Raw genomic sequence first — 23,247 nt, forward strand, 5'->3', positions numbered from 1 at the left:
AATACATCCTAGAATTTCTAGCCTTCTTGAATGCTTGTCCTCTTCCTTGATTCCCAGCTCTCCTCTTACCTTTGTTGTTGAATTTGTCATTCCTTTGATTGCCATCAGAGGGATTTCGAGTTGCACCACTGCATACTGTACCATGCTTCTCTAATCATGATTATCATCATGCTACCCATGTCCATGATTTTATCCATCATAATGCTGCTCAAACTAGTGTGCATCATCATCATGCTATCCTATATGTCCATGATCTCATGTTGCCCTTTATGTCCATGATCTCATTCATCATGATGCTCATGATCTCATACATAGTGACTTGCTTTATCGCAAATGTAACATCGTCATTTTCTTCTAGCCTTAGGTCTAGCCTTTCCTTTTGATTTAGTCCCAGAATTATTTCTTTTCTTTACATGAGAAGAAAAGGCAGCAGGAGGACCTTTAGGCATGGGCATTTCTTGCACTTCTTCCCTTGTTTCTTCTTGAATGCATCTAGCCATTAATTCCTCGAAACTAGGAATTACATTATTTTTCAGAAGAGTAGTCCTGAACACATACCATTCAAATGGCAATCCTCCAAGAGTTGTGAGTGCCATTTCTCTATCAGTAATAGTTTCCCCAATAGATAGGAGATCGTTCTTGATCTCGATTATTCTTAAGAAGTATGCTTGCATACTTTCATCTTTACCCTTCTTGATTTCCCTCATCTTATTTCTAAGAAACAAAACTTGATTTGCATTATTAACTTTAAATAAACTCACCAATCTACCGTAGATTTCCTTGGAGGTGTCTAGTTCAGAGATGTAGGCCACCAAGTGCTTGTCGATAGAGTCCCGGATGATCTTCTATTGTTTTGACTTCTCCATTTTTTCATTTGTTCCAGGCAGAAGCGGATGCATTTGATGGAGGCTCAACAATATTGCCTCTCACATGATCCAACACTCCTTGATTCTCAAGGGTTAGATCGATAGACATGTTCCATCCGTGATAGTCAACTTTCTCACGCAGCTTGTCTTCAGCAGGAAAGAGTGTTGAGGACCCCATAGTTCTTTTAGGATAGCCTTGCCAATATTCTCTTCGATGATTGCTCTTGCTCTTGCTCGGGCTTTGTCTTCACCTAAGCTCTGATACCATGTTAAGTTATGGTATGTTCTATGCTTATAACAGTTTACTTCTTTTTCTTATTATATTCCACCGATTAGCAATCACATGTACATAAAGTAAAGTGCAGATAGAACATTAAACGATCGACAGAAAACAAGCCAAGACAAGAGACACAAGATGTGACGGCTAGCCAGGGACAAACCCCACAATGTGTGGGGAAACCCTTTGATCAAATCTTCTTTTATCTTCAATAATTCAGCAGAGAGAAATAGTACATTAAATCTGATTCATATCAGCAGTAGCAAACCCTATATCAGCAGCATCAGCATTAGTGGCTTCATTATCAAACTTCGGCAGACCATATCTCACAAACCGACCGTCGAATTGACTTCATTCCACCACCAAAAGTTTTGGCTTCCAGAGGAGGTTCAGATGAACCTACAGCGCAGTTCAGATGAGGAGATCTTCTAGGCCACGCAAGTCAATCTTTACTTCTGCAATTGCAGCTTCAGTTTCAGCAGTTTCCAGCTTCAAACTAGGGCAGTCGATATCTTGCAAGCCATTCATCAGATTGACTTCATTCCACCACCAAAAGTTCTGGCTTTCAAAGGAGGTTCAGATGAACCTACAACGAAGTTCCAAAGAGGATATCTTCTAGGCCACGCAATTCAATCTTTACTTCTGCAGTTGCAGCTTCAGTTTCAGCAGTTTCCGGCTTCAAACTAGGGTAGTCAATATCTTGCAAACCGTTCATCGGATTGACTTCATTCCACCACCAAAAGTTGTGGATTTTAGAGGAGGTTCAAATGAACCTATAGTGCAGTTCCAAAGAGGAGATCTGCTAGGCCATGCAAGTCCATCTTTACTTCTGCAGTTGCAGCTTCAAATTCAACAACTTCCGGCTTCACATGTGTGAGAGAGAGACCCATTTTAGCGCAGTAGAGAAGAGACTCATTTCTACGTAGTAGAGAGAGAAAGAGAGAGAGATGTGATGAGATGAGTGAGTTCAAATGAGGAAAATTCCTTTTATATTTATACACAACGTTGGTGGGTGAATAGATGCAACTGTTGGGCTTCTGAGCCTACATGAGTTGTAGGTCGGCTTGATAATAATTCCATAATCAAAATAAATTCATATCTCCATGAATACTTATCGGAATCGGATGATCTTTATATCAATCCTACACCTCTCGACGAGAGGAATCTAATAAAAATATTATCAGCCATGAATAAGATGACCCACATGAAGTTTTTCCCTGGTTTCCAATTTTAACACCATGCCTGCTGGTAGTGGAGCAACACCAGAGATGAGAACTTATACTCTGAAAAATTTTAACTCGTGAGCCAAACTACCCTTCCCAATTTCGAAACACTATGATCAAGTTGAAGCTTGTTGTTTTTCTTGACTGAGTTGGCAAAAGGTGAACCATGTCTATCCATGGGGTAAGTGGGGAGGCCGAAGTAACTCGTAAAATGATTCAATACTCCCTGAAAGACTAAGGCCATGTGCTGTCAATGGACCAAAACAGAGAAATGGAGTTCAACCAGTGTGTCGCCAAGTGTTGTAGCGGCTGCAACACCCTCCAAAATTTTGGCCTACATCTAATTTCAGAGCCTCCCTTGGGTTTTTACTTGATGTTTTCAAGCACTCGGGCTCACCCCATGAGCTCGTGTTGAGTCTTTTCACCCTCCTCGCTTGACCATTCAACAGACATCTTTTTGCATGTTGGTCACAATGTCATGCTTGCAACCATGTTTTGGTCATGCACAAGGTCTCGCTTCATGTGTACAAGTTGTATTCGCTATGTAAAAATTTGTTGCAATCACACATGAATTTGTATGCATTGTCGCACAAGCTTCATCGTGGTTGTTCAACGATCTATCACAAGCGTCGCGTTTGTCGTTCGCACAGTCGGTCAGTCACACTGAGTATATGTTGTCTTGATGGTTTGAGGTGTCTTGTCATCAATTCAAGTTGAGCGTGTGTTCACAAAATCACCTATGCACAAGTTCACTCACTCACACACTTAGTCATTTTGTTGAATTTTTTACGACAGAATCACCCTCCAACATCCAAACCCTCGTTGAGTTGCATTGCACAGTTTCAACACTCAGTGAACATGTACTATTGCTCAAAATTACGCAGAGCCTGAGGATGTCTCCCAAACAGCCTGCACTATGCAATCATGGAATCGACCGAACCGATTGTAACCTAGAACAACGCAGAATTTTCTCAGCAAGCCATCTCTATATACACTGCCCGCAAGCAAATCACCCAACCCTCCAGCTGGTCAACCAGAGAGTTTGACCGAGCAGTGACCCTGGGACTCACTCCACAAAAAAATTGTGCAAAAGTTGGAGACCTTTCCCGCTCCGCTGACTGAAGAAATTATGCTAACATGATGGAAAAACACCATGTGTCTATCACTCTCTCCCTCAAAAAATTGTGCATTTTTTCTAGCTAGTCACCAAGATAGCCAGCCTGTTGCTAACCAAGAAAACTGTGTAGTTTTCATGAGCATCGCCTAGCTTCCCAGCATCCCACTCAGCTCAAAAACTAAGATGGGATGTCCAGCAGGACAACCTCCCAGCATTTGCACAGTTTTCACCAGCAGCACTCCTGCAGCTTGCTGCTAGCCCCCTGGAAAAAAATGTGCATTTTTTCCCGGCAAGCCTCTTACAGCCCACTACCAACTCCCGGGAGGAATTACACAGTTTTTTTGCCAAGTTCCTCTACTTCCTCCACTGCGTCCTCCAAAAAATTGCGCAAATATTCCTGCTAGCTGAGCTAGATCCCGCAGACAACCACTGTTGATCTAGATTGTCCATCTCAGTCTCCCAGTGATTTCTGCACAATTTTCACCGGTAGTTCCTAGAGCCCACATCCCAACTTGAAATCTGCCTTGCACGGTTTCGTAGCCTAGTCCTCTCTCCCGTTCACCTGCATCCGAAAGCGAATGACATTGCATCATGGTAGGCTAGGAGGTTTATATATTTGATGTCATCTCATCATGAGTGATTGCAGATACAGGTACATGGATAAGAAATGATGCAACGACAAACCGAATGAACAAGGAGATCACATGCAAGGATACTTGTTCGTGAAAAAACGAACAGATAATGCATGCGAGGATATTTTTTCACGAACAAGTGAACATGCGAGGATATTTTTTCACGAATGGACGAACATGTGAAGCATGCCAAAGCACAAGCAAAGGAGTGACGTGCACATGAAACATCAAGAAAACACCAAGACCATCAAAGACTCCACACACTTTTTGAGTTGGTATTTGATAATGTTGATGGGAAAATAATTTGGCTTGGTATTTGATAGTATTGATGAGAAAGAGTTTGGCTTGGTATTTGAGATGTTGATGAGCTAATGTTTGATGATTTGTTGAACATATTTGTTTATTGGTCAATGATTTATTGCAAATAGATATTGGTATTCAGATATTTATATTGAGCATAATGGTTGTGGGTCCAATTTGAAAATTGTATGAAACGTGGCCGACAAGATTTGTGGTTGATTCAGGTGGATCCAGTGTCAAATATTTTGAAACATGGTCCACAAAGGGACAGAGTTTTGGAGTCTTTAATGAGGGAGTGGTAGCTTCTTTCTGGCGGTGGCCAGTAAAATTGATCAAGGATTAGTAGCTTCCTTCTAGTCATAGCTAGAGAAATGAGAGGAGGTGGTAGCCTCCAGCACGTAAGAGCCTACGCACCAGTAAGAGTCTGCACCAAGGAAATATGTATGAAGATTTTATTAATAATAAGAAGAATAAGAGACAATAACAACAATGGTTTTCCCCATTTGGGTTTTCCACCTAAAAAACCGGTGTCCTTATGTGTTGATGTGTTGATGATGTGTTACATTATTATGATTTATATGATCTTATGATTAACGTTTTTCATGGTTTACTAAATATGCCTAGACTCTATAATATATTGTGCTTCTAATGAAATAATGAATCATAACAATTTAAAAATGAAAGCATCTCTAAGTAAAATTTGATTGGGCATGAAATATTGATTCACCCCCCCGCCTTAGTATTTATAACAATTGGTATAAGAGCATAGGTCCTTCAAGAAGTAGCTTGATTACTAGAACAAGATCCATCAAGATGAGTAGGAAGTATGGAGTTTTCTCATCCAAGCCACATTTGTTTAATGGAACAAACCTCATATTTTGGAAGATCATAATGAGGTGTTATTTGCAATCTCTTGTGTTTGATTTTTGGGCTAGTCAAAATGAGATATCAATATCCTAGATCCATACCTATAGAGGAGGCAAACAAGAAATAATATGAAAGCAATGCCAAAGTAGTCAATGCCATACTAGGAGGACTTGCAAAATCTGAATTCGTGAAGGCAATGCAACTCAACACTGTAAAAGGTATGTGGGACAAAATGGCCAAAAACTATGAAGGTGATACAAGGTAAAAGGTGTTATGTTACAATCATATAGAATGCACTATGAGTCCCTTAAAATGCACAAAAATGAAAGTAGTGCAAACTTTTTCCTTAGAGTAGATGAGGTAGTAAACACTATCAAGGGTCTTTACGATAAGATTGAGGATTATATGATTGTTGAGAAGATATTGAGATCACTAACTCCTAAGTACAATACCAAAGTTTCAGCTACTGAGGAAATGCAGGATTTGATTCAGCTATATCTAGAAAGACATGGGATTTTGACATCCTACAAAATGAGGAAAAAAGGGGATACATAAGAAATCGGAGAAGTTTCCTTCAAAACTACATGCAAAGGAAAACAAAAGCAAGATACTAAAGACACTAGCAACATTTTAAATGAAGAAGAGGAAAACTTCATCTAGAAAATGCAAACAGAAACCAATAACTTTAAAGGTAAGCTTCCATTTAAATGTTTTGCTTGTGGAAGGATTGGACACTATGTGGCTAAATGTCCATACAAATAAAATTTTGATAGGAAAGAAAAATAAAATAATGTCTCTAAGAAAAATGTCAAAAATAATATCTACAAATAAAATATTTTATTCTAATGAAGACAATGAAGATACGTCAGATGATCATGTAGATGAAGACTCAAACTCTAACACTACTTACAAAATTCTTATGACTCTTGAATATCAATTGGCTAGTGAATCAAATAATTGCAAAACATATGATTTAATTAATGCATTGAAATAAATTGATACACTAAAATATATAAACGAAGATATGGAAAATAAAGAAAGTAGTATTTTTGAAGAAATAACCTTGTTAAAGACTCATCTAGAAGCAACTAGAAGAAGAGCGAAAGTCTTAATGAAACAACTTCAAGAAAAAGAAAGGCACTATGAGAGGTTAGAATTAGAAATTGTGACCCTAAGGGAAGATTATGATAAAATAAAATATCAATAAGATTGGAACCTCAAATAGGTCAATAAATCTAAACATTTAGAGAATATTATTAATTGTCAACACTCTAATCTAATTAAGACAGGTCTTGGATATAATCACAAGTTTTCGGATCCAACAGGGAAAAATCCATAAGGTGATGACAAGGAGCTTAATAAGACTCATCATAAGAAAAATGAATCAAATCACCCACCAGAAAGAAAGCAACCGAGATCAAATACATCACCAATCCTAGGGTATAAAAGTTGGTTTAATGGTTATTGTTTTATATGTAACTTGTTTGTCCATAAGGCCACTCATTGTAGATCTAGCAGGTGGAGTAGAGGCAAAAAGTACCCGAGGTTTAGACCTGGCACCAATATCAAACAAGTTGCTTATTACATGAGGTGTTATGTGTGTCACAATTTTGGGAACATGGTCAAAGAATACAGGAAGAATAGAATTTCCAAGCCATCCAACCAAAATAAGTAGGAATTAAGATTTGGAGGAAGAAAGAGCAACAACCAGAGACATAAGGGAAGACAGTACCCATTGCAGTCTATTATACCTTATGCATATATCCAAAGGGACTACAAAAGTAAATGTGAGGTACATAACCTCATGGGAAGTAGATGAGAGTAGTATATGAACTTGATTACTATCAGGTCTGCAAGAACAACCCACGGGGAGCGATGCATGCAAATACGGCTTACATGTTTGATCAACTTTAATAATGACTAGATTATTCTTTTGATTTATGCTACTAATTTTGCATTTCTTAAATCTATTGTGATAAAAATTGGTGACGTGGGATCGACACAGGTTCAAGGGGAGCATCTCATATGCTTACAATAATTCATTGTTGGCATTATGGTTCCTTCTAGCAGAAAAATGGAAGAAGGTAATGCTTGGAGAAACTTGCTATATATGACATTGGTTTCTTGCCAGAATTATCAGATTGTTTATGATGCCTATATGTGTTTTGGGATTGAATGAGAATTTGTTGACCAATTACAAGTTCACTAAAAGATGTTAATGGTGCCTCATTCGATAATGTTGCTGCTATTGTGTAGATCAGTTCTCTTACACTGCTTCTTTGATGCTTTATTTATTGTTGGTTGGCACTTTCATTAATGAGGAGGATATATATGTTGGTAAATAAAGTTATTTATTGATTTTGGTTTACATTTGACATTTTTTTGATTAGTCTAAGAAGATGATTAGTAGTCTTAGAACTCAGTTGGAAGAAATAAAGAATACAGTGACATGAGGCCTCAAGAGAGAAGTCCAATAGAAGCAACAAGAACTCAACATTGCGTTTGCAAAGATTAGCAAGATCACACAACAGATGTAGGAAGTAAAAATTGAAAGGAAGGAATCTAATCAAAGATACATATCCATTATTGAAGCTCGGAGAGGATCGAAGCTTCGGGCGGTACGGGAAACCTGATACAACACATTGTTGAGTCTCAAAATTACTCTCTCCCTAACAACTCTTCTCATTAATTTTCTTTGTTTTTCCATGAGAAAGATTCATTCTCATCACCAATGATCAGTATATACCGTCTTAAGGAGGACATTTAGTGGTTTACATATTATGCTTTTATTTTTTGTTGTTTGAATAAATTTTTGTATATTAGCTACGGAACGCAGCCTATTCTGTAGCTAATCGGTTGTTCCGCGGCTACCTTCATGCTTTAACAGGTTCCAGGTGTCAGAAGGATAAACTAACTACATGGGCAGCTTGGAAATCATTGTGACATGGACCCTATCCTATTCACCTAGCCCAGGTCGACAAGGAAGTTGGTATAAGACTACAGTCAATGGAGAAGTCAAACGCAAAGACCGAAGGTAACATGACTCTATTTCGTGGTTAAATAACACGTTTCACAGTAATGCGAAGCGTTATTCCAAAAAACTACCTGAACCTATGGACTCCAATAGCCACCTGTGCAACTGAATCCAACAACCACCATCTTGGATTTATGTCTCCAACAGCCGAGGAAGAAATTCCGCGTACCTGTCTTCTACGTGTTTTGACTGTAGCATATTTTTCTCCACAAACAGTTGTATGGTTTTCTTATAAATACCTGTGTAAAGAACCAAGGAAGTTAGTAGATATAGTGATAGTTTTATTATGTAATCAAAGTTCTAAACTCTGTAATTTCTAGGCATTTTTGTCCCTGTTTTTAATATGAAGACCACATGTTTTATGAAAGTCTGAAGGAGTTTTCTTAGAGTTGATTGAGCCAGCGTAGCCTACTCAGTTGCAGAGGGCCCCTGCACTGAAGAAGGTTTCATTTCATTTTATTTCTCTTCTTCCTGCTAACTGTAAATTCATCATTTCCTTTCACAGTGTTTATAACCATTTTCTTGCTAACCATGTTTATAATGCAATTTTCATCATTTTCTTATTAATGGTGTTCATAATTCAGGGTAGCTTCCATTTGCTTGATCTCTTTTTAGTTTTTATCAGTAATTAGAAGGTGAAACTCAGTAATGTAATCTAGTTTACTTCATTCACTGTTTTACTAGTCTTTAAATTCTCAGTTAGACTGATCAGTGCCATTTACTGTCTTCTATTTTTAGTTTACTAACTCATGGTGTTAATGAATGTTTCTGAAAAAAACCTTCAAGTTGATAATTCATCCTAAACTAAGTGGTTGAGCATTTCATTTATGCAATGAGTCTTTGCTGCATCTCTGTATTTGTTTTCTCTTAGATTAATGAAGTACAGAATTCCTCAAATGTCATCCCAAGGAGACTTTCTCCCAAAATTGAGAGGCAGAGTAACGAAGTATTTCATCTAATTTTATTTTTGTAATTAGTTAGACATCAGTTGCAAATTTCACTTTCAGTTTTAATTCATGATTTGGAAATAATGGTAAAACAGGAATAGAAACTTTGTTTTCATTTCCTGCTAAAGCTTTGCTTCCAAGTCTTTCTGAGCTCTGTTTTCATTCTTTTTTTTAAGCTCTATTTTCCATTTTTAGATTTTGAACAGTCTTTACGAAATTTTGACTTAAGTTTTTGATAATTACATTGTAAATCATTAGGAATTAAAAGACCAAAAACCCCCAAAACAACATAAAACACAAAAACAACGAAGTAAGAAGGGTTATCTAGCACAAAAAGTGCACTACACTTCATCAATTTACGATACCCGAATTGATAATTTATGTGGAGCAATTTAGGACACTAAATTTACCAAACACACATATATATAAAAAAACTAAAATCATGTCCTGAGTTGGGCATTCCCACGCTCAGTAGCTATGTCAGAGTGATTTTCTCATAAAAGAGATATGACAAGTCTGGTTGCCAATAAGTACAATGTGGACCCAGTGTCATTATAGGATCATTCTGATCAGCTATCTCCAAAAAACAATATACACAAATTGGGATAGGAAACAAGGTTGAGTGATGCAAGCCTCTACCCAAGGTCTTGATTTCGCTTCACCGAACAGCATAGATCGATACATGTGAATACATGCGTTGATGTCGAACATGCACGAAATCGTCTGATTACCAGTCAATAATGGAGACCGTTAACAGACACAAGGAAGGCCACCAATAATGGTGATGGTCTCCAAGATGCACAGTACAATCTAGAAAGTGTGAAAAATGTTTTTTTCGTCAAACACTCATAGAATCGTTTAACCAGGAGCCAATAATGAAAACCCCTAACCAAAAACAAGGTAACCTGCCACTGATGTCTGCAAGTACCAAGGCACTGAAGTGTTTCTGGATCGTCTTCCTAGATAGAGTGTTGAAGTCGATAGGAAGAGACCTATCGAAAGGTAGGCAATAATGTGTCCTACATCAATCGACACGAAACAGGACAAGAATGATTTGTTTTTTGAGGAATCTTTGAGCATTGGGTCAAAATGATAGAGGGCATGATGAAAGGATATGCTTGATGGGTTGATGGAGGAAACAGAAGAAAAAAGGTTTTCCCTTGAACAATAGAAGGCACGACAATGGTTTTAACCATGCAGCACTAGACTCATGAACACCAAAGAGTGTTAGGATACAGAGATTCAAGAACATTGGGGTATATAGGCTAAACTCATAGGATGGTAAGATTCATATTGAGAGGCCGTCACAAGGAAGTTTTATCTTAGGGAGTGCCATGTTCAAAGGAACGATTGCTGCAAAACCACACTTTCAAATACTAAACACAGTTGTATTGTTCACTTTCCCCATCTGATTAGTTTAGTGAGTCCAGATGGGTAAACTCATTGATCTTTTCATATTTTAAGAGTCTGAAAAGGACCGAAAAAAGAGTAACTCTATGCCCTATCTCATTAGTTTAATGAGTCCAAACAGCAAACTATTCGATATTTTCATGTTTTAAGAGTCTGAAAAAAGGATCATAAAAAGAGTGACTCTACACCTCGTTTGTGTAATTTAATGAGTCCAGACGAGACAACTCAGTGGTCTTTTCATATTTAGAGAGTCTGAAAAGATCGTAAAGAACGACTTCGAGGTGGTCCCTTTGTCATAGTTGTTAACCGGGTGCGACATAGGTTTAATAGTATACCCGGATTGGTTACTTTTCCGTGAGTTAATCTATTGAGTCGAGGTAAAGAGAAACCTATGCTCAATAGATGCTGACCTAATTTTGTTACGAGTACGAGGACACAGACTAAACTAGATATTCGTCATGAATTTTTAATGAGTCACATGACAACAAACTCAATACCTTCATCGAATTTTAATGAGTCAAATGAAGAAAACTCAAAGTATCTTTTTCAGTTTAGTGAGCAAGGAAAAAGAGGTAAAATAACTGCTCATTCCTTCTTCATAGATTTAACGAGCTTGAAGAAGGGAAAAACTCGGGGATTTTTCGATTTAAGAGTGAGAAATGGTCCCAAAAAAGCAAGTTCTCATTTTGTTGTCGTAGATTTTTAACGAGCCCGATGACGAAAACTCGGGATTTTTCAGTTTAACGAGCAAGAAAAGTACCTAAAAGAATGCTCGGATGATCTTCATAATTTTTCAATGAGCCTGAAGAAAAAACTCAGGATTTTTTTCAGTTTTATGAGCGAGAAAAACAAAAAGCGCCTAAAAAGAATGCTCAAATGATATTTTTCAGTTTAATGAGCTAGAAAAAGAGCAAAAAAGAGTTGCTCAGACCATCATCATATGTGTTTAACGAGCCCAACGATGAAAAGCTCAAGTATCTTTTTATTTAAGAGCAAGAAAATATCCCATAAAAGAAATTTCTCATTGAGAATTGCATGCAGCGATTGCTACCATACATTCCTGAAAGTGCTTTCATAAAAAAAGCAAAATAAAACCAGCAATTTCTATCAATATGGGGTCATGCATGATAAAAATCATGGGGAATGGACTAATTCCTCTTTAATAACTTCAATTAAGATAAATCATGTCTCCAAAATAAATATAATAAAGTTCTTGAGCTTTCACATTCACCATTTTCACTACTTGAGAGCTGTGAGAGCATTTTGGAGCCAAAGAGGAGCAGATTTTCAACAGATGATTGCGGGAGATCCGGGCGACCATTAGACATGTCGTTAGTCCTAGGTAGATGCCAAAACCTTAATCTTTGATTTACTTAACCTTTTTTTATTAGTTTCTGGGGTGGATTTTTGCATATCTGGGGAGCCCTAATTCAATATTTGCGCATTAAAGAACTCTGGCAGGCCTTCAAGGAGTATTAAAATCACTTTATGACCTGCTGGAGGGTGTTAATCCTCCCTGTGTACCACTAGGGGGAGCGTTAAAGCATTTAGAGTGCATTTTAAAACCCCAGTAATGATTTCAGAAACATTTTTTGCCCCATTTTGACTAATTTTTGGGTTGTTTTTCACAGGTTTCGAGCCCATGGAGAGAACGAGCCCATCACAACCAAGAATTGTTGATGTGAAATGATCCAGCATGCATACTTGCATTGCGCCGCTGTGGTTTGATAAAGTATGCGAAGTTGGACTTGATGAAAGGGTAGGAGGACTTGTTGAGATGGATTATCCAGTGTTGGGATGAACATGAGCAGGTGTTCAGGATTGTAGATCATGAGTTGGCCATTGACCGCAATGATATTTACTTTTTGACTGGTTTTTCATGCCGAGGAGCACAAGCAAACCTGACCGGGGGTAGGCCTGATCCTCGATCCACCCTAGAGCTGGTTCAATCTTACTGTATCCCTGAGAGTGGACTCGTCAGCAACAGAGTCCCCATAGAGAGGATTAGGTCCAAATCTATGAGGGCCATTTTATGGTTGATTGTGTGTTTAGCGGGGTCAAAGAGTCCCCATGTTGCAACAAAGGCCCAACTATTGCTTGCAGTTGACTGTGTCCAACCTCAGATGTTCAACTGGTGTGAAGTAGTGCTTTGCCAGTTGAAGGCAGAATTGACAGCATGTTAGACTCAAAACCAACAGAGTTTTGGGTGTGGCACTCTCATTGTCTCATTCATACTTGAGAGGGTACCTGTTATGCGCCCAAGGATGAGCTTAGATCCATTTGATACGAGGTAGCCGAGATAGGGGCAATGGTCATCACTTGATCCTCGCATAGGAGGAGGACCTATCCGACACTTCTTTGAGGAAGAGTTCTTTGAGTGGCTTCGTGGCTAGATTGTGATGATTGACGACTATGCCTATGAGGGCATGGACTTCACCGGCGACCTTGACTTGATGCTACCTCCCGGGACCAACTGGGGTCCTCAAGGTTAGAATGATTTTTGAGAGTACTTAAATTATTTTTACACTTTTGAATATTTATGTTATGTTTTTGTTGATTTTATGGGTGAACAAGTACTGACATGAAGCTTTTTGCTTGACACAGATGTGGCACCAGTACGACCTGCAGGCGAACCTTGCCATATGAGGCGGGGAGGCCAACTACCTGCTGGGGGGGTGATGCTGACAGTCTTCACGAGGTTCTGAGGAACCTGGAGGGCTTGAGCATGGGTGTGCCCCCCCTTCCTATGAGGGAGATCCCCGCTCATATGCAGTGGCACATAGTCGGTGTGCCTGAGTGGTTTCTGGTTCCTCTTCAGAGGATAGCTAGAGCAGTGTTATCATTTCAGGAGCAATAGGCTCTATTAGCAAGCGCTTTGGCATAGCCAGCGGGTGTTTATAGCTAGGCTTAGTAGCCATTTTGTACTTAAAACACCCAAGTTTTGGAATATTTTGATGTAAAATAATTGGATTCAGTAGATATATCTATATATATATATATATATATATATATACACACAAATATTTTGGTATTTTATGATGTAAATGTTTTTTAAGTGTTTTTGTAAATTTTTAACTCTGTAAATATTTACTTTTAATACATGTATCTATATTGAATGAGAAAGATGCCAATCTAACACATAGTTTGCCAATGAATCAACAACTATATTAAATTCTCTAGGAATGTGCTCATATGTGATAACTTCAATTGACATTCCATGAGTTGTACCCTTAAATAATGACGTAACAAGGTTGGATTACGAATGTGATAACGATTTTTCAATTGCATAACAACAAGCTGAGAGTCTAACATGGCCACCAAATTGGAGATGTCCCTTGATGACGCTTCAATGAGAAGTGAAATTACGGACATGTACTCAGCAATGTTGATGGTGGCAATACCAAGACTCCCTCGAAACAAAATAGTTCCGACTCAGGTTTTGTAAATGACCCAAGAAGCTGATGCAATGTACTGTGTGTGACGACTGGCACCATCCGTGTATCCTACGTATGTTAAGGGTAATGAAGGCATTTGCATTACGAGAAAGATGTATGAGACAAATACTTCAATAAATACCAAAACAATCCAATCACATCAAAAAATAAGCAAAACTTATAAATACATAAAATTACAAAGCACATGCCTAGTGCATTCCCAGGCATAATACTTTTTCAGATAGAGCCCATTTTGGGGCTCAGCAAGTGAGACTCCTTCCCAGTCCTGAAGTTCATATGCCCCTTTTGAGAGGGCTTTTTTGACAACGTATGGAATAAGACATAAGGGTTGAAGTGTTCCTTCCCCCAAGAGGTCATGTTTTTTTATCGTACAGTAAAACAATATCTCCCTCTTGGTAAGAACGAGGCTTGACCTTTTTGTCATACTGGGCTTTCACCTGACGCTTGTGGGCCTCGAGTGCCAATTCGGCATCTCGACAGGTTTCATCTAGTTGATTTAGGTATAGCAGGTGCTCTTCTTTGGTAGTAGTGTCGGGCAAGAGTTCAACAACGATTTGTAAGGAAGGAATCTGACACTCAATTGGTAAAACTGCTTCCAGGCCATAAGCCAGTTGAAAAGGTGTGAAGCCTGTAGCAGTCTTAACTGAAGTTCGGTATGCCCATAGCGTAGGATATAAAAATTGATTTTATAATTCCCCACTAACCTACGGATCATGGTTTTTAAGATGCCATTGACAACCTCTACTTGACCATTAGCTTAGGGGTAGTAGGAGGATGATTGATCCTGGTGAAAACCTAGCAGCAATGTTAAGTTAGACATCATGTGATTCTAAAAATGAGACCCATGGTGTGTAACAATCGTGTGGGGTACACCAAAGTGACAGATGACCTGATTAAATAGGAATAGTGTTGTGGTTTCTCCATCAGCCTGGAAGGTGGGAAGGGCTTTGGCCCATTTCATGAAATAGTCCACAGCTACAATAATATAGTTGTGTCCAGCAGAGGAAATGGGGTTGCAAGTTACGAAGTCTATCCCCCATTTGGCAAAGGGGCTGATGGAGATAACTAGGTGTAGTAGGGTCAGAGGAGCGTGCATTTTATTTGTAAACACTTGACAAGGATGGCATTGCTGGATAGCCTTGATACAATCTTTGAACAAGGTCGGCCAGTAGTAGCCTACGCGAAAATTTTTATGTGTAGTAGATATGCCAAAAAGATGACTGCCACATGCCCCAACATGGCAATCATTTAAAACGTGTTCCGCCTCTTCATGAGTGAGGCAACGTCGAAGAACTATATCTGCACCACGACGATATAACGTATCATTAAGCACTAAATAGTGTCACGCTTGGTGGCGGGTGTGACGACAGTCACCTGACAATAGCTCGAGGTGGAACTGTTACGCTTGGAGGTAGACAAGAATGCCACCGTACCAAGGGTCAATAGTGTCGACAATATAGACAGCTTCATCTGGAAGAGGATCGTGGGCTATCTCGTTAGGATCGACAATGGGAAGATCTGACAAAAGTTTGGCAAAGACTAAGGAATTTTTCACCTTGGCAGCAATGAAAACCAAATCAAATTGTTGGAGGATCACGATCCATTTTGAATATTTCCCTCCAATTACTTGACAAGATAAAATGTGTCTCATGGGATTCTCCAAGGCGATGACAGTAGTCTGTCGCAGCAGTATGTAATTTCGGAAGCGGTTGACAGCAAAAACGACTGCCAATGATAGCTTTTCCACATGTGAATATCTGAGTTCGGGGCCAGCCAAGCCTTTCAACAGATAATATATCACATGTTCACGCCGTTCATCTTGAGTTTGAACCAAGATCATGCCAAGAGAGGATGGCGAGGCTGCTAGGTATAGAAGAAAGTTGCATCCATAATTGGGAGCGCTAAGGAGTGGGGCTGATATAAGCACCTTTTTCAAGGCATCAAATGATCGTTGAGCTTGATCATCCCATAGATATGGAACTCCCTTCTTAAGTAGGTGCATAAAGCCTTTTTTCAACTCAACATAGTTTACGATGAACCGTCATAAAAAGTTTGCTTTCCCTTGCAAACGTTGGAGCTGCAGAATGGATTGTGGTTCGGGAAATTGAGTAATTGCCTTTACCTTATCGAGATCAACCCTAATCCCGTACTTGGAGACAATGAATCCAAGTAAGCGTCCAGACTCGACAAAGAAAACACATTTATGCGAATTCAGACGTATGTTATAAAACCGACACCTAAGAAAGATAGCTCTTAAATGATCTAGGTGTTGTGTTTGCTGCTTGGAATGGGCTAGAAGGTCATCCAAGTAAGCTTGAATGATATGCTTGATATCGTGAAATGCGTAGTCCATGGCCCTTTGAAATGTTGCTCCAGCATTCTTTAAACCGAATGGGATTTTTCGATAGGCAAAGATTCCCCATGGACAAATGAAGGTGGTTTTGTGCTGGTCTTTGGGTTTTATAGCAATCTAGTTGTAACCTGAGAATCCATCCATGAATGAAAATGATTCACAACCAGTGCAGTCGTTGATGATTTGGTCGATGAATGGTGTCAGATAATTATCCTTTGGACACGCGACGTTCAAGTCTTGATAGTCGACAGATACGCGGATGGTTCCTTGTTTCTTATCGACGGGAACTAGATTAGAAACCCATTCTGTTAAGGGAACAGGATAGATGAAACCAGCATGTAACAACTTTTCCACCTCTTTTTTGATGGTTGCTGTTTTTTGGGGGTGGACTGGTCGAAGCCTTTGGCAAACAGGTTTAGCATTGTCGTATATCTTGATCTCATGCTTGACAACAGAAGGATATATGTTGGGCATTTCCTCGTAAGACCAATCGAATACATGATGGAATTCCTTAAAAAGGCAGGTGAAGCTTGAAATTTCCTTAGGATTGCAATCTACTCCAGTCTGGATGTTTTCCACGATGCTTGTCGTGACAGAAATATCAATGAGCAATGTATTTGAAATATTGCCCATGTTTCATTCCGAGTCCAAAGTTTGGATAGTTGTATATGGTGAGGAAATGATTTCAGGTGCGTTAGGTGACAGGATTTGAGGAGGCATCATGTTCGAATTAGATATCAAAACACGATGGTGCGAGTCCTCCCAAGGTCGCTCTTCTAAACTCATGATCTTTCTAATAGCTTTTTCTGTAGGTAGGACTTGATTGACGGGATCAAAAGAAGAAGCATTTATGGGAGGGGCAGTGGTACTGTTGGTCGTGACCAAAGTGACTGGAGACTCAGATGCAGATTGAATGGCCCGGTAGGTCAATTCCACTAGTGACAGCGGCATTTTTTCTCCGTAAGTGTCAATGTCTGAAGGGGCCAGTAGGATCCAAGAATAGGTCAGTTATGGAGGAATGGATGAAACCATATTGACCGTCTGTGGAACCGCTGGCAGCATAAGAGGGAAACAACCCATCAAGGAAGAGGCCTTCAGTAGACTAGTACCAATACCTATGTAAGAGTCAGGTACACCACCCACTAAGGGTACAGAGCCACTTGGTAATAGGTAATAATCAGGGGTGCAAAAGGACAGCTGGTCCACTGTGACTACCTTTCCATCCAATGGAAATAGGATGATGCGAAGGACAGTAAACACAATGGCAGTCATGGCGTAAGTCCAACTGCGACCCAACAAGAGATTATAGTCGAGCTTTTTATCTAGGACTTCGATGTCCACCGTTACCATTTTCCCATACAAGGTGATGGGGTAGCTAGTTAGTTAACCTTTCGGGATGAAAGTGTGGCCGTCGAAAGCTTTAAGGGAATTCAATGGCGGGGATAGGATTGGAGAATCCAAAGAGATCCAACATGAAGCTGACATTACGCGGGTAGAAGCACCTTCGTCAATGACAGTTCTATGTATACCTTTACCTTTCAAAAATATTTTCACCTGAAATGAAATCTGGTGAGAAAGGGGAGGTTTACATTTTTCCATGTCGAAAATTACAAAAATGGAATCTTGTGGGTCGATACCACCAATGGCTGAAAACAGAGCTTTCCTTTGTGTTGGACATGTTTGTAATACTTCGAGCACCGACATAGCCGATGGTTCTTGCGCCAAATATTCTACAATGTTGTAGTATTGGGAGGCATGTGTAGATGTATTATGCATTGTGTGTCTAAGTGCCCATTTAAGGGGGTGAATCACAAGGTCAGCAACCAGCCTTTCGATATGAAGATCGTTAGGCAGCGATGGGTTTTGACTTGAGGAAGGTTCCTTTACATGAGCAACAGGAGCTCCATAAGATTTGGCTCTGGTTTGTAGGTCTACCATTTCAAAGGTGTAAATGGTAGAGGGTCCTTCACCGGCTGAAGGAGGTTGTGAACCACCATTTCCCCCTTGTGGGGGTTGGGGTTGCTTTGCAATAAGGTGTTGAGTGGGGAGAGGATTATTCAGGACAACAGGGGTCCTGCCAGTGTCGTTTTTAGAAATGAAATTTGTGCACTCCTGAAGACGCGGGCAGAAATAGGTCAGGTGGTCTTCGGCACAGATTTTTTAAGGGAATCTGGCAGGTTTATCCTTTCCATAGTCAGACGGCGCATTTGCCTTCTGCTTGGAGTTAGACTACTTTGTTGACTGCTCTTTAGAAGGAGTGGTATTTTTCTTATTCTTCTTGTTCTTACCACCGGGTTTTTGTGTAGACTGCACAGAGTTGATTACTGTGATACTAAGAGCAGTCAATTTGGTAGAAGGGTCCACTGACATCTGGGCAATTTAACCGCTGAGTTGTTTTATAGCAGCCCTAGAGGTTGTGCCAATAATCCCATCGGTGTGTGCTCCGGGTTGCTGAGTAGGAGCATTGGAGTTGCGAGGGGCATTGGGAATTACATCATATAGAGTGCCAGACTACAAATATATTAGATCTAAGTGTTGGGCACGACATATGGATTGGTCTTCTGTGACCGCACCACCTAAGGCGACATCCTTAGAGATTTGGGGGAGTAGAGACTTGCAGAACCAATCCGCTAAGAGATATTCTGGGAGGGGAGCTTTGACCAAACTCCACCTACGTCTCCATTCATGTATATGATCTGAGATATGGGTGGTAGTATCTTGACGTAATGAAGTGAGGAGTCCCGTCCCAATTTCATAAAGGATGGGTAGCTGGAAGTGCTTTAAGAATTCTATCGCTAGAGCGTCAAAGGTATTGACTGACACACATGGTAACTCAATGTACCACTTGGCTGCGTTGCCAGTAAGGGTGTGGGGAAAAAGATGTAACTGGATACTATCATCCACCATGGAGTTAGAAACACTCCATAGATGATAGGTGGTGATGTGTGTACCCAGATCCTCCCCTTGTTTCCCTTCGAACTTAGGGATGTTTGTCGGTATTTTATGCAGGATTGGCGGCCAGAGTAAGTTATGATAGATGGGGTCATTTGTAATTTTGTACAAGTCAAGGATATCAAGCGTTGCCAAGAAAGGAAAAGTGTGTGATGCCTCCGAATTGGACCAAGGCAATGACATATGACTTGAGGATCCTTGTGGTCCTCCCATCGTGTTGTTCCCAATATTATACATAGGTTGCATGGTATAGTAGGTGCCTTGGGGTATGGTATTGTAATGTGGATTTCCATATGGATTGTTAGGTTGGGGGATAGAAGTGATCCCAGGATAAGTAGTTTCCCATTGACTCATTTTGGGTTGTGAGTAGGGTGCCCCCATGGATTGATTGGGACCTCCTTGAGGATTCCTGCTCGCCACAGAACTAACCATAAGTCCTTAACTAGCATAAGGAGTGTTCATGTCAATCAGTGACTAACCATGCATGCCTGAAAACAGAGGGGGAACTGTTACATTCCCAGCCGGTATATGCATATTGGGAGTTCCCCCAGATACTTGAATCTGGGGGTTAGAACTATACAATGGATGCCAACCATATTGTTGGTTGAAGGGACCCGCGCTAACTATGCTATATTAAGCATTATAAGGAGAGCTATATGTAGCACTTGTCAAAGGTACAGGGTTTGACACTAAAGGGGCAAAACCCAAAATTGACTAGGTTCCACTCATGGAGGGTGTCATGATAGGGGTTGAACCTGGGACAAATGGGATAGCATGGTTTGCCATCAAAGGTGTGGTATTGATTGTCGACTGGGGAAGTGGTGGGGGACCAAAAGTGTCCAAAAAGTCCCACGACCCATTAATCGTCGACGGGATGGGTGGAAGTGTTCCAAATGAAGACAAAGGAAGTATAGATGCAATGGGAACCAAGGGTGGATCCAATGGATTCGTGATCGGATGGTTTTTAGTAAAGAAATCCTCTGGTAAGCTTGAATCGTCGGGTGTCCAAACTGATTCTGTGAGAGATCTCGGAGACTGATTTCCTGAAGTCGGGGAATCCGGCTCACTGGAGCTCGGCGAATCCTCCACGGTGAGTGGGGGAAGTCCTAACAATCGTCTAGATTGACAACGAGGGCCGGATGTAGCCACGGTGGCTGATAATTTTTATCAGTAAATTTTACAGTGATGTTTATTAAAGTCTCAACGATAACAATCTGGCACCTAAAAAATAAAAAATACACTAAGTAAATCAATCAACAAGCAAAGGGAAATGACCCTATCTAATAAGCACTGACCACTGGAGATGAAACCCAGTATCACAATGAATAATAGAGAGATGTGGCCAAATGTATAGTTACAGTTACTCTAGAGCTTCGCCCAAACCTTAGATTGAGGGGCCAAGTACTCTCATGAAGAAGAGAACCCTCCCAAAAACTGAAGACAGAGTAGGTCCATCTGTGTTAGGTACCAGGGAAACCCACCCTAGTCACCTTGTGTTAGTCCCTAAAAGTAAGGCCACTAAGAATACCTCGAATCACAGACACTACCGGAGGGGACATAGTCGCAGATAGTATGTTGTGTGGGCAGGATACCTGAGTCCCCGACTCAGCTCCAATATCCCCGATACACAGAATACCCAAAGGAGATGTAAGCAAAGGTGGGCTACCTTCACTTATAGTCTGATGTTGTGTCATATTTAGCTCCGCTTTTACTAGAGTGGTCCTAGTAGTATGAGTGCAGAAGGATTTTTCTCTTTAATGACACTAGTTTTGGTGTATGATCTTGGGCAATTTACTCACACTACCTAACCCAAGATCCTAACCAAAACTAATGTGTGTTTAGTCTAGAAATATTTGTTGATTTATTTTGTTAGGTATATTTTAAGTGTACTCTATTAGAGTCTTCAGTAGGGGTGTTGACGTATGAAATTTTATGGGACTCTGACTCAAATCATGCAAAAAACAATGCTTGTAAATTTTCAATTTCGATGAATAAGCGGCTTCTACAAATGGAGAGTCATTCATACATCAATATTCATTCCATGCGTCCTACTCAATAAAACACTCGCATAATTGACAGAACTTCTCAATGCTCACTAACAACTACTGAAACCAAATAATGCATAACTAACAAACTAAGTAGAAAACAATAAAAAAAATTGTTTTTTTCTTTTATGAAAATAAAAACTTTAAGAAGGAAAGCTATTTTCTTAAGAAAAGAATTTGTTCAAGACACAAATCAGTTAAACAAAAAACAACTACATATCCCTTATCAGTCTAGAAGCAATTTTCTGAACCCTTTGAGGTCATAGAGACTATTGTTTATCAAAAAATGGGTGACTAACGCTCTGTGCTAGAGGCCATAGAGAGTTACTGGTGGCACTAGCGCTCTATTTGTGAAGTTATAATACTTTATAAAGCTCTGTTTACATTGGTAACCTGCGTTAGTGAGGGAAAACACTTCAAAAAATGGTTGTGGGGATCAGATCCAGGGTTGAGAAATGAAATAAGAGTGTTGCAAGGTCCAGAGTGGTCAGAAAAGGAATGAAGAAGTACGGGAAGGTCTGAAAGAAGGAGAGATCTAGGAACTTTCTGGGAAAACTGAGAACTAAATTATAGTCCCCAGTGGAGTTGCCAATTCTGCTATAGGGATTAATGCACGGTGTATGGAAAATGAAGGAACCCTTAAGGGTCTTCCTGGGACCCTTGGCAGACTATAAGATTATCTGCAGTTGTCACAAACATACATGCATGTCCATATTCTATAACTAACTATGAAAGCAAGATTGATTCATTAGCTTGAGTCTTCGTGTAGATTTGTTGGAGAGCACAATGCAGCTAGGTGGAAGTCCCCTCATTCGGCTCCAGATCAAGTCCTGCACATAGAAAAGACAACCATAATCACAACATAAAACCTTCATAATCAATGCATGAATATATAAAAGACATCTTGTTGCACATAACTAAGCTACTCATGCTAAAAGACATTGAATAAACATATCAATGAATTATAGTACCAACATCACGGAGTGGACAGGACAACTACGGTTCTATATTAATGTCGAAAGAGTGATTACAACCATCGGTTGCATCAGAATTCCCTTACCACTCCAGATCCTCTCTCTCTCCCTTATTACCAACTTCTTATGCTTAAGTCTGAGACTCTGCTCGACAATCAAGTATGATATCCTTTCAAATGATCTGACCCTTTCACAATAGCCCTAGCTCTGCTTATGTAGCATGTGAGGTTAGGGTTGCCAAGTTTCTCCATGAGCTTCTTTAGGTAAAATCAATGGTGTTGCCATTATTTTGAGCTCTTTCCCATTTGCATACTCCATTAGGATTAGTAATCCCCCAAATAGGTCGAACTTGGATGTTTCCTTTCTTTTCTAAGTTGATTTAGGAGAGAATATAGGGATATTTCTTAGTCAATCCACTCCTTTGACCCTTAGATCCTCATTAGGGTTTACTAACGTTGTTCCCGAGGTAACAAGTAGAGTTACATGGGTCACTAACGCTCCCTTAGTCTTGTTGAGAAGCTTTATAAAGCAGGTTGCTAGTGTATAGACAGCATTAGCTTGGAAACAAGGCTTGTGAACTTGGTCATTCCTTCAGTCATCATGTCTTTGCCCTCTGAACTAATGAGGAGGTCATTTTCCTATATAACAGACCAAAAGAAATAGAAATTAGAAACATCTTCAGTAGAAATAAATAGGCTCAGGATTGAAAATGAGAAGCAGAAGGAATAGATACAGGTTTGTTGTGACCACCAACAACCCCCCTCCTTCTTTAGTATTAGCAATAACACTAAAGAA

The sequence above is a fragment of the Pinus tabuliformis genome, chromosome 2_2 (genome assembly GCF_031772625.1).
Source record: "Pinus tabuliformis cultivar Carrire ecotype Pingquan chromosome 2_2, CPIR1, whole genome shotgun sequence".
NCBI lineage: Eukaryota > Viridiplantae > Streptophyta > Pinopsida > Pinales > Pinaceae > Pinus > Pinus tabuliformis.